Below are 11,710 nucleotides of genomic sequence, written 5' to 3' on the forward strand. Positions count from 1 at the left end.
CTTAAAAATATTAACTACCACTAAACTAGCCAAAACAATGTATAAACGTTTCCACCAAAATTTAAGCACTCATCACAATACTTTAATATCACACATGTCCTCCCACACTCTCCCAAAAAACCCACCACGCAGACTAAAGCGAAAATGGTGTAGAGACCTATTCAATTAGTAAAGGAGGTGTTACCATTTGATTTCTTCCTCATCACGTCATTCATGCTACTTTATTCTGTTTTTATCTTATTTGCTTATTATAATTATTGTGTACAGATTGTAAATTGTCTTTCTTAATAAAAAAAAAAGGTACATTTAAGTTTCTTTTAAAAATAGTCAATAATAATAATAATAATAATGATATAAGTTACAAATACAAAATATACGCAAAAATGTTAAAATTATTGTTTTTGATAATAAGGACATAGAGATTTAAAAAAAGTTAGGGAATCTATTTTTTTTTTTTTTAATGTTTTAACATTTAAAACAATTCGGGAGAGTTAACATACTTCCTACAGATAACTATAAAGTTAACTCGGGAGAGTTTACACATTTACTTCTATAAACATAATATTAACCCAAGGGCCGGGAGAGCTTACTATTTTTAAAAATCGGGAGTGTTTACCACCGCCCGTAATAAGATCATAAAACGGTTCACTACCTTTTTTTCTCAAACGCGTAATTCCCAAACGATAAATTCGATTTTTTATATACCAAGTATACCTAATTTTATAGGTTTTTTCTCGCAGTATTCGAGTTTCGAGTTAATTTTGCGTCATCGCGTGAAGAAAAAACTAAGCCGTCGCTGTCACGTTGCAGCGTACCTATATTCACATCGATAATGATCGACACACGTTTCTGCTTGATAGGTTTTCGTTGTATGCTGCTGCTGCTAATTATTATTATTATTATAACTATTAGGCGTATAGTCTTATTACAGTTCGTCGTTTGTATAAACGAGATCGTTCACGCGTGCTCCACAACGTTTTTCTCGTTTTGGACGGAGCCACCGTGCCCGAGTCGGTGAAAAGTCATAAATTACAAAATAATAATATATATATATATTATGTTCAATGGTTCTCCGCTTAGGATTTGTTTCTCTTAACAATTGATGCAAATCGCGTGGTGGTTTAACTTTGTCTTTGTCTTTGTCGAATCGCGCTTGTATGGTTGGTTCGTCGTATGACCAAAGAAAATCGGTAAATACTCGTACGGTAGCGACAACCGTCAACCACACGTTGTAATATTATATAAATAAGTGTGTAAAAACGATTTCTTGCGGAAGAAGTCTTATACGTCCGGAATAGGATTTTCTAATCTCTAGATTTCGGATTTAATTATTTAAAACCATAAATTTAGGTATGATATATTATCGATATTACAATATATCATACATGATACATAGGTACTTGGTCTTGAGTACATAGGTTTATATGAATGATAATATGATTAGGTAAGCTTCAAACTTTAAATTAATGTGTGTAACATAATATCATACAATGTTATCAATTTATATAACCACGTGGTTATTGGGTTCCTGTATATAGGTATACAGCCAGGTGTTTCATTGAATATTTCAATAATAATTTTTCTGGTCGATTTAAGTATTTAATGGATTAAATTGGATTTTCACCGAGCAATGCATTAAAATATTATGTTCGTTATTATGAATAAATATTTCAGAGCATGAATATCTGTTTTACTAATTACTTTGGAAATCAAATTAAACTTGTTTTTAGAAACAGGCCACAATATAATTCCACAGGTTTATTATTGAACGCGGTCGTGGTCCGCATGTATTTTTTTTTAATCATATAACTCAACATCATTATATTATATAATTTCTATACATGAATGCGAATTGCATAATAAAATGTGCAATGAAATAAATAATGTCTTAAAATGGTTTTGTTGGGTTGTCGTCTAAACCGCTGTAAATGTTTTAAAAATATAATTATTTATTTCAGTCGAATAGTAAATCGAAAAACGAACATAACCACAACCTTGACGAAAAGTGATCTCAACTGAACGGTAAAATATTCTCAGGTGTAACAGCTTAAAATGCAGTAATAAAAACACAAGTAGCAAAGAGAGACGGAGATGTAAAAGTTGTAAATTCACTTTTAAATATCGCCAAAAGTTCCAAAAAAATCATGCCTATGTGTTTTTAATATTTTCAACTGTTATTGTAACAATATGTTAGGTGTCTTGAATTAAATTTTCAAGCTTTTCTACCCAAGAAATAAATTTTTATCGATGTTTATGGAAAAAAAACCAAAACAGTTGAAAAATTAAAATATCAGTAAACAGCTCAAATCAAATCAAAATATTTTGAAAATTTTATCAAATATAGAAAATACTTTTATAAACAATCAGTGAAAGCTTCAAGTATCTGCGGTTATTTGTTTTAGAGTTACACCAAAATAAAAAAATCGCTAAATGAGAAATCTAGTGAAAATCCAATGTTGTAAAAATTTAAATTTCAAACGCTCATAAAAACTTAATATTAATTTCTTGTGGACATTTTTTTTTGAGATGAAGATTGAAAAACTTGTAAGGAATTTTGTATTAAATGTTCAAATCATAGATTTAAAAGTAACATTTTTTATGAATTTCTAACTTAAAATAATTTGTGAAATTTTGTGATTTTTACGAATTTTGTCAAAGTTCAAACTTTGAGTGCTTATAAACAAAAACTATGACTATGAATTTATTTTATTTTTCAACTGCTATTGTAAAAACATGTTAGGAGCTTTGTATTAAATTTTCAAGCTTTTCTACCCAACAAATAAATTTGTATCGGTATTAATTAAAAAAAAACTAATAATGATCGAAAATTACATATGCCTATAAATAGTTCAACTTAAGTCGAAAGTTTTTGAAAATTGCACGGTGTATAGAATATACTTTTATAAACATTTAGTGTACCTAAATGTACTAAAATTTTTTTAATTTCATGTACCTATCTATGGTGATTTGTTTTAAAGTTACATCAAAAACCAAAATCGATTTTGTCGAAAACTGATTTAGCGTAAAATTTTCCGTTTTTTCCTTAAATTTTAGTTTGTTTATCCCAAATATTAAGGAAAATATTGAGAAGTTTTTACTTTTGACTCCCCAAAGTACCAACTAGATTCACTTTCTGATCGACCGAGGTACTGAAGTCGGAAATCGAAGTACTTTTACTGCCCCAAAACGTGATGACGGACACAAAAAAAAAGTAACACACATCATCATGGTAAAATCAATACATTCCTCGCTCTGCTCAGAATCTAAAATAAGAAATTGTAATTTATTCAAGTAAAATAATAGGTTCTCCCACAGTGCTGTGCGTACTCGTAAAACTTTTTTTTTCATTTGAAAACCGATCTATGATTGCATAGACTACCACGTATGATTTTATATTGGTATATAAAAAGCCAAACCAATAAGTTTGGTATAAAAATAGCTTGATATTTTTATCATTACTTACTTTTGAAAATGTCGATTATATCTTATCTATATATATATATTTTTTTTCGTTAGTATCGAGAACCGGAGGAGGAACCATGGTGTCAATACTTCTCCTCCGGCCACCATCGTTTATTGATAAAAATAACCAATTACACATTTAAGTAGCTGCGACGGGCCAGTCTCCCGTTGGCTAGCTATTACAATAGGATGTTAACAATAATATCGAGAACTTGCCTTCGGCTACATTTAATATCTTATCTATATGCCCAGTCACTAAAGAAACATAAATTATTATTGAATAAAATGTGTTCTCTCTCATGATTTGTCACTGATAATCTGCGGTAAGTACCTACTATGTACGCCTAACTAGTAAGTATAGATATAACGCGTATAGACTTGATACCAAAAAACGTTTTAAATAATTTTGGTTAATATTTACACGATGATAATACAAATAATGCATGTGTGTAATCATAATTTATATTTAATAACTTTCTACGCATGGAAGTTGTGTACGCAATCACTATTGTTTCTATCGTTTACGTACATAGTACAATAGTACATAATATATATATATATATATATATATATATATATATATATATAATTAATTTTTTTTTTTTATTTGGTCTCCTCATACAAGTATAAGTTGTTTCTTAACTAACAGATTACTTATAATTCATAGTTCATGAAAACATGTAAATTCATCCAAAATCTAAATGTATATAATGGCTAATGATTAACAAATTTAGTACCTTGGTAATATCTGGGTAAGTAAGGACGTAGGACGTAGGTAGTATTCAAATTATGTTTTATCAAATTATGAAGTTACTTATAGTTAAATATAATTAATGTTTTAATTTAAACAAAAGTTATAACTAATAAGTAATTAAAAATGTTATCATTATTTTATTCAATCGGTGTATACTCGTATGTATGCGTATAGTACATACATGAAAAAATAAATAATCTGGGTTATTTCTTTTTTTCATGTAACTCGTGTTATGTTTATTTTAGTACATAATATTCTTATTGTAAATAAAGTTTCACAGATAATATACATTATATTAAATTGAAAAATAAATGATTAATAAATAATAAAAATGATATCAATGATATTATGAAATAACGAACACATTTTTAAAGTTGAAATTTCAATTGGGTGTGGTCCAAGACCCTGAATCGTATGTATACCATCTAATACCTATGTATAATAATATATCACACGAATTCGGTGTGAAAAATATTTAAAAAAATTAAATCTGATGCTTGGGAGTTGGGAGTGATGTACGAGTAATATAGCCATTAATTTGTGTTGGTATTGTTAGCGGAATCCTCGCCGGACAATTCAAACGGTCGTTATTCACAATAGTTCTTACAATATACCTCTATATTACGCCAAATATGCCAATTACCAACTGCAAAGCTGAGCAAGTTACTTGATGTTGATGGCCACGTTTATTTTCAGCAGATAAATGACACCTTAATTTGATATACCTACCTAATTGAGCTACGTTTAAAATTCCTATGGAAAAAAATATTAAATATCTAATATCTAACTCACAATGAAATTTAGTAATAGTTTAAGTAATTGGCAGGTAACCTAACTTCACATTTTTTTTCACGATTTTTTTTTTTTTATTTAAAAATACGACATATTATTTTAATTATAAGTTAGGTATGATAATAGACTATAATATTATTATTAAATAAATGGTATAACATATGAATACGACGAGTTTACAATATGAGTTATGCGTGGGTAAAATGAAATAGTTTCCGAATACACGCTGTGATTTAATTTTATCTGTGAACATATTATACTTCATATCGGTAATCGGTTATATATTATAATATGTACTTACAAAGCGATTTTGGGTTTGATTGTAGAATTTCGGTAGTATATGCCTACACAATTCTACAGCTATACACTATAATATATGAAGCAATGGATGGGGCTTATTAGATTTCGTTCGTGAATTCGTGCAGACAGATTGGATATTGGAATGTGGGCAGGTATATAATATGTACAGGGTAGGACGGGTAGGTATATATACTCTTATTACTATGTCCGTATATATATATATATATATATATATATATATATATATACCGATATACCGAGCGTGTGGTACAATGCGTACACTTATTACATATTATAATGTAAGTATTTGGTATACACGCCACCGCCGCCGCCATACACACCTAATACCTATATCGTGCGATTAACGAAAATTTATCGCCATAAACGTTTAGAAATGAGATTCGTGACTACGGCTACGCATTAGGGTTTAGAGTGCACATTTATATTATGTTATCCGCGCGCGGGTGTCTAATGTAAAAATATTATATTATCATTATTTTTCATTATTAGGTAGGTATACCTATGCCATTATTACACTCGCCCGTTTCGTCGCGCGGGATCGAATCGCTTGCCGTGGTTGCGTGTGCGTATGTCCTGCGTCCTCCGAGACTTGTGACTAGGCGAAAAATAAAGGAAAAAAACGATTTTCGGATCCATTAAGGTTAGTCGTCAAATCCGTCGATTATTATTTTTGGTCGGAGACGTAGTAAATTACCCGCCGCAGTGGCCAAAGCAATATAATATTTTTCTCATGACCGTTTCGAGTTTGTCGATCGTGAGAGTGTCGTCACGTATAGATATAGCCCGGTATTGGTATACTACGGTATACCTACTATACCTATCACTGTGTTCTATATCTCTCTCTCTCTCTTCTCCTCCCTCTCTTACCACCATCACTATCTATCTATATCTATCTATAATTATATACAATATAATGTATGAACCATTATCGTATACAGACGACGAAGTTTTTCCTCACCGAGTCGAATCGTTCTTCGCGTGTGGCTATGCAGCTATTGGGCCTATCGGTATCTTCAGCTTCCTCTGCTGCCGGTGTAGATATGAGGTACATGACTTTTGTGGTCGGTCAAAACGATCACGTCCACGGGCGATCAGACAAACTATAGGTGTAGTATACCTATATTACACGCGTTGCATGTTTGTGTTGCCATGCACATTTTTCTAGTCCTGATTACATGCAACGGTATAATACACGTCTTGTATACAGTCTTTAGATATGTAATACTCTATTATATTATGGTGGCGACTGCGTAAAGAACGTTGGCAGTGGCATTTCGTTGGGTATTTATTATATTATGTAGGTACAATATGTATATTGGTAATATAGAAACGACGAACGATTTTCCCGCTCTTCGTGGGAGGTGCTATAGGTACCACGGTACCACAGATATATATATATAGAAACAAAGAATTTCAAAGTTGCGATTTCCAAGAACAGTCAATATACATTATCTCGTTTATAATTAAACATAGCAGACATATATGTAATACATATAGTGTAGGTATATTCTGTAAACAAAGAAAACCAGACGACGTGTAGATGAATTATTAGACTATGAAGACAATGAAAAAAATCACGGTTCGATGAGAAGTAGTATATATAGACGATCAGGGGTTTGAAGGTATGAAAATTATTATTATTTTGTTATATATACGTGCGTGTGTATACTGTATAGGAGGTATCTACTGGAAATGCAAATGCTTTACATAATTTAATGGTTTATTATTTTTACATACATTTAAGTACCTATATTTTTAATTTAATCAGTGAAAGATTATTTTTGTATTCAAATTTTATAATCGTTACACAGACATAGACAGGTACACTTTCGTCCAATTACATTAATAAGCGGTTTAGTTTCCTTTTCAATATTATAAATTTAAATTGCATAGGTACGTTAAAATTAAAAATATGCTAAGATCTGTCATGGGGGGCCTGGGGGGGCCTAGGTAAATTGAGTCCGAGATAAGTTTGGTGCATTTTTAAATTGGTAAATTGAGTCCCGGGAAAAATTGGTAGTAAGTAAATATTTTGTCTTATGTTAAGCTATTTATATAAGGATATAATATTTAGATTTATATGTATTAAAAATATAAAAAATATAAATTAATTAAAAAAATAAAAATAAATGTCATTATTATTATACATAACATTACATTATCATACATTCCATTTATTTACAAATTAATCAAAAAAATTTATTATCGTTAAAAATTATTATTATTATTATTATATTATATATATACATACTTATATCATGTACTTGGTAAAAACTTCATTGATATTGATTTAATAAACTCAAATCGGGTAATAACATTACTGGTGTATTTGGTCATTTGCTCCCTTAGGTTTTTTTCCTTATCGAAGGTACGATGTTACAAAGTTTTAATGACTGTGAGTGCTTTTGTATTGTTAAGAGTGTATCGTTATTTTATCGTTGGAGAAAAAAATAATTATATAATTTATAAAAATGCATATTGCTATTTTCAAAATCATATACTTGCAGTCAATTAATGTCCACAAATAAAATTTTTATAGTGCATATTTTTTAAATTTTAAATGCATATAAATCGTTTTCCCTGGGACTCAAATTACCTACTGGCTACTACCTTATTTTTTCCGGGACTCAACTTACCTAATACCTATTTTTCCCCGGGACTCAATTTACCAATCCCGGTCATGGGGTATTTTGATTTCAAAAAGATTGTGTAATTAAGCAAATAGAGTATATAACTATAAAACACTACATAACTATATAGCCGTAAAGAGAAGTGATATATTTTATTACGAAATAATCTCTCTGATATGCAACTTAATAATTATAGATGCAACAACAATAACAGCAAATCTGCATACTCGATAGACAATAAGTAGGTACTTGATAATTAATTTTGTATAAATATATATAAATAATTACAATAATTTATTTATTTATATGATGTACAATATATTTTATTCAAAGTGATAGTAATGATGAACGTCTTTGTTAATTAATTATTTGCACAATGTGTAATTAATATTCAGTGAAATTTTGGTCTGCACATTTATTATTGTACCTACGGCTAATGGCTATTATACTGTATTTGTATTCGGTAAGCGGATATCTATAATAAAACATGCTTAACGCGACGAGTTTATACAGTCGTTAATAATCGTAAGAAAAAATAAAATGCCAAACGGTTCGTATAGACAAACCTATGCTAATGCACATCTATTGACTGTTTGTGCCATGTCGTATACACAAATATATTATTTCGTAACACGTTTCGGAGGACGCATCATAGCGAATCGTTATCATTCCCGTGTGGAAGCACCAAGCTGCACAGCTGGGTACATATAATATGTTTTATATATATATATATATATATATTAACGATGTTACGACATTTTTAACGATGACCAGTCTTTCGGAAGGTGTATATATAAGTTAAGTCACGTGAAAGCATGCGGCCCCTCGGGCTGTATACGTGAATATAATACACTAGGTAGAATGTTGAAGGAAAAAAATTGTTATTATGTAAACGGCCGATCGAGAAATGACTTAGGTTATTCGCAAGCGCAGCAAGAAAAACATAAACACGGTGGTATTAATAATAAAAATAGTAATAAATCTAGGTATACGAAGTGTACTAAAATAATATACTATTTTAATATTATTATAGGCGGTATACTATTATATTTAGTATAATATATAGCTGTGACAATTTCACCATTGAAAACGAATTAAATAAATAAATAAGAACAATTATGGGTTCGAAAACTGCAGGATAGTGTGCAGACTGCAATTTAAATAGTACCAGCATTGACGAAGTCCCTATCTAGTATTATATTATTATTATGTTTAGTACATATTATTATTATTTATTGTTTATTATTGTAGTGTACCTAGCTAGTACCTGCCTATATAGGTTCGGAAACCTCGCGGTTTTAATTCCCTCGGCCGTTCTATATCACAAATAAATATACACACGCGTGATGTCCTTGGACTACCATAATTGGTATGCCACTGTCTGTATATGCTATATAGGTATATGAATACATAATAATATTATGTACAATATTTAGCCTTAATTCGGCCTTCTTTTCAAAACGTATTCAAATATAACATAGTGTCTTATCTCGTAAACTGTTTGACACATTTGTTATATTATATAGATCAAAAAAACGATATATAGGTGTATAATGATATTACATATATTATATAATATATATGTTATTGTTATTATGTTATGGATATTATTTCGTTTTAAACTTACGTCATTTTGTTTTTATTTATCAAAACTACGATTACTCCATCGGAACTTATACGAGATCGACGCCGGACACGAATCGAACGCGTTATTAACGTAGTATTATCATTTTCGTACACACGTCGTTTTCGGTAAATTTAGCGATGTGTTTTTTATCCAAAAAAAAAACGGTATAATACAAAAATTAAATAGATAAAAAAAAATGGTAATAATGTTAATTGGTAAACGCAACCGGAGAGACTATTGTACGGGTCGACCGACGATATTAGCGTGAAGCTCGTTACTGCGGCCGTTCGGCACAAACCGGTCGGCCGGTCCGCGGTCTCGTGAACGGAGGAGCGCCCTACCTGTTCGTCCTTCCTGGTCCATTACTTCATTCACCATGTTTACGACGCCTACGATACGACGTCGAAGTCTCCGAGCGACGTATACACATTCTAGAGTTCTAGACCATACCGACATAAGCGTAATCATGTGCGTTATAATTATGATTATTAATTTCTGACTTTATTATTTAAATTCGTCTAAATTATATGGGTACACATTATAATGAAAAGCTATTTTGTTTTTGAAATATTTAACAATAAATTAGCAAATATTTGAAAATATCTAATTATTATTTATTTCTCATTTATCTTGATCCTATTTCAGAGTAAGAATGCTCGAAATTTCTTATATAAAAATATTAAAAATACAAACCCAAATTTTTTTTTTACACGAGTTTGATGTAATTATAAGTATTTACAAAATTCTTCAAAATCACGAAAATTTGTAAATTAATAAAACTTTAATTAAAAATACATAAAAGTTTTAATTTTAATACCTAAAGCTTGAAAAATTGATACATACAAGATTTCCTATAGTTTTTTTTACCATTAAAAAAAAATCCAACGTAAATATTTTTATGTCATACATTTTAGGTTCAAAGTTTAATGGAATAATTTAAGTTTTAAACGAAAACTAACGATTTTTTATTTTGTTTTAAAGATATAATCTTACTCATACTTTTTATATGCCTACAAAACGACACTTTTAAATATTTTGACTAATTTTAAACCATTATTTCCATGATTCATAAATCTATATATTCACGCCATTGCATCGTAATTAGCATTATGCCGGTAATCGGTATATGTATATTATTGACTTATATAAGTTAATACTCAACTTAATAGCGATAGTATATAATACCTAATATAGCAAAACAACGTTCGAAAGTTATACGCCGTACAATGTACATCTATTATACATTTTATACGTATATTGTTATAAAACTTTCTTGTATTTTTAGTAAACAATCACGTGCGTGCACACTGCACAGCCGACAAACGTATTCGGCAATACAAAAATTATAATTTGGTATTGTATAATCACTGACCAGCTTGCCTAAAAATCCGTTGGGATTAAGCATTATATTATATACCTAATACGGCAATATAGGTAGTAAAATACGCTATTATTACGACAAGATTGATATTTCCCATTGCAAAATACCATACATATTGTGTGAAAATTAAAATAATTATTACTTTGTTGTTGTTTTTTATACACCCAATACGCATTTCCATTTCACAAAACACGCATTCATCGTTCTCTTCAAATGTGGTTAATAGTAATAATAATAATAATGTATAATGATGTACCTACATATTATATTAAAAATGCATACAGATATCGCTGCAGGATTCTATTCGTATTATATCAGACTTTTTATAGTTGACAGTAAAATATTAATAATAAGCACATACGAATCCCGTTCTGCGAGATAGTGTAAACGACAGATATATTAGATTTACTCGACTTGTTAAGAGTTAATGCGTTTATATCGAGAATCAATATTTATCAGTCCTATTTTGACTATCTAATATGAACCGACTGCGCATAGACGACTATTGACGCTAATCTCATTTTTTAGTGGTTAGTATTTATCTATAATATACTATACCAGAAGAGACTTGTACATGAATAAATGTTTTGGTTTAAATATCTTGATTTTACGGCCGAACGACCGCGGCTATGACATGTCGGTCGGTTTCCGTTTTCGTCGCGTTAAGTTTTAATACAATATTATCCATAATATATTAATATAATAATATGTTATGTGTAGCTCTGACGCAGCTGTACAAATGT

General features: G+C 29.9%; 1 protein-coding gene across 1 annotated transcript in view; it reads right to left on the reverse strand.

Annotated features, from left to right (window-relative positions):
• Positions 1 to 9,876, reverse strand: part of LOC107168824 (uncharacterized) — a 29,082-nt gene extending 19,206 nt beyond the window's left edge. Inside the window, exon 1 of the mRNA XM_015518359.2 lies at positions 9,587 to 9,876. The gene's annotated coding sequence lies outside the window, so the exon portion shown is untranslated. The remainder of the gene's footprint in view (positions 1 to 9,586) is intronic.
• Between the last annotated feature and the right edge of the window lie 1,834 nt (positions 9,877 to 11,710).

This window comes from Diuraphis noxia, unplaced genomic scaffold (assembly GCF_037042655.1).
Source record: "Diuraphis noxia isolate RWA-SAM2 unplaced genomic scaffold, SU_Dnox_SAM2 contig0002, whole genome shotgun sequence".
Lineage (NCBI taxonomy): Eukaryota > Metazoa > Arthropoda > Insecta > Hemiptera > Aphididae > Diuraphis > Diuraphis noxia.